The sequence below is a fragment of the Octopus bimaculoides genome, chromosome 3 (genome assembly GCF_001194135.2).
Source record: "Octopus bimaculoides isolate UCB-OBI-ISO-001 chromosome 3, ASM119413v2, whole genome shotgun sequence".
Taxonomy (NCBI): Eukaryota; Metazoa; Mollusca; class Cephalopoda; order Octopoda; family Octopodidae; genus Octopus; species Octopus bimaculoides.
The window spans coordinates 38,317,320-38,319,909 of record NC_068983.1 but is presented as its reverse complement, the minus strand read 5'-3'; positions in this window follow the sequence as shown (position 1 = coordinate 38,319,909).

Genomic DNA, 2,590 nt, shown 5'->3' with positions numbered 1-2,590 from the left:
TATATATATATATATATTTGTGTGCATGTTCAATTATTTACCTCTACTTCATGACTCCCAGTTATGTGTGTGTGTGTGTGTGTGTGATAGTGTATATGTGTGCATGTATACGCCTGTAATTATATGTGTGTATGTGCATCCGTAGACCAGTATGCGTGTGTGCATGTCTTTCAAACTTATTTATATGATTAATAAATTCTCTTTAATGAAGTTTCATCTTGTTTTCATTGTCTTTTTTTTTTACTTACTGTTCTTTTTATCTTTCAGTTGTTTCAGTCATTGATCTACGGCCATGCTGGGGCAATTTCTTGAAGGGTTTAGTCGAACGAATTTAGTTCAGTACTAATTTTTTTTTAGAGTGGTGCTTTTTTGTCGCACTGCTATGGTAAGGGGGACGTAAACAAAGTAATACCGGTTGTCAAGCAGTCGCGTGGGGATGAACACACATACACATACACCTCACACAAACCTCATACGCAACATACACTCCCCCCACACAACACACACATCTCACACGTACGCACACAATACACATACCTCACACACACACACAAAAACCTCACACAAACACCTCACACACACACAGACCTCACACGCACACACACGCAACATACTCTCCTCACACGCAACACACACATCTCACACGTACGCACACAATGCACATGATTCACACACACCTCACAGAACCCTCACACAGGCCTCGCACACACACCACACACGCACACAGACGCAACCTGCAATCCTCACACGCAACACACACAACTCACGCACACAATGTACACACCTCACACACAGACAATACACACACATACACACACAGCTTAAACAAACCTCACACACACCTAACACAGTCCTCACACACACACACACACACAAACACCCCTCACACGTACACACACCTCACACGCACACACGCAACGTACACTCCTCACAGGCAAAACACACACCTCACACACACACGCACACCACACAAACGTCACACACGCACCCACAGACCTCACACACGTACACACTTCACACGCATACACATGCGACATGCCTTCCTCGCACGCAACACACACTCACCTCACGCGTATGTACACAATGCACACACACACATATGACAGGCTTCCACACAGTTTCCTTCTACCAAATACCATCTCAAAGCATTGGTCGGCCCAAGGCTATAGCAGAAGCAACTTGGCCGAGGCACCCCGCAGAGTGGGATTGAATCCGACACCGTGTGATTGTAGAGCAGACTTTTTCACCATACGACCATGCCTATTATGACTAGGTGAGGGTGGAGTTAGTGATAGCTGTTGTAGCGGTAGTGGTGGTGGTAGTAGTAGTTTTGTTTTCGTAAAGGCGATGGTGGTAGTAGTAGCCACGGTGGTCGTGATTGTGATGGTGGTGGTACTGTTAGTTGCAGTCACGATAGTGTTGGTGGTAGTGATGGTTGTGTTCATGGTGTTGTGGTGCTGGTAGTAGTGGTTCTTGTGTAGGTGGTTGTGGTGTTGGTGACAGTGTTGTAAAAGCGCGTGGTTCAGTGGTTAGGATTTTCGGCATAGTCGTAAGCTTGTGAGCTCGATTCGTGGCGGCGTGTTGTATACTTTACGAAGAGACTTTATTTCACATTGCTCTAGTGCAGAGGTTCCCAAATTTTTACAGGCAGCCGCCCCCTTCACCACCACCACTCACCATCACAGGCATAGACCATTTTCTGCAGCAAATTCAAAACAATAGTACTTCACAAATAAAGCTTAACCTAATTAACTCTTTATTTTTTAATTTTTTTTTTTTTTATATCCATTTTGGTCACCTTATTATCGCTCCATTTTTCTTCAACACCCCCCATGGATCTTTCCACCGCCTACTTTGGGAACCAGTGAGTCTAGAGTGTACCCGCTTTGGGAACCACTGAGTCTAGTCCACTCAGCTGTGTAGTACCTGTAATTCAAAGGCGCCAACCTTGTCACATTCTGTGTTATGCTGAATCTCCCCGAGAACTACGTTAAGAGCGTGCCTGTGGAGGCTGTTCTGTTGATCAACTGGGACACTCGTCGTCGTAACCGACGGAGTGCCACTTGCGGTCTTGGAGGTAGTGATAGTAGTGTTGGTGGCATTTGTTTGCTGCACCACACAACCCCACATACACTGCGCACAATAGTTAAATCTCCTCCCAGACTCTCCCTCACCACTCCACTATTCCACAAACCTCTCAACGTCGTACACGCTCGCTCCAAGAACGAATGTTTCCGGTAGCTTCAAACAATCAAGACAATCAGATCTAGCAATTTCCTTTTCAGAACCTTCACATAATGTGTATGTGCAAACGGCGGTTGACTTAAGTGTTTCAAATAATTTTTTTTTAAACAGTGCCGATGTCTTTTTCTTCTTTATGACCATCTGAAGGATACTATAGATTGCTTTTTACAATATCCTTCAGCAGTAATCAAAGGAATGCTAGAGCTTATCAGTAATACACACACACACAAACACACACACACACACACACACACATGCACATACACAAACACACAGAGGAACACACATACATACATACATACATACTCACACACACACGCACACTAATATATGCACACATACACGC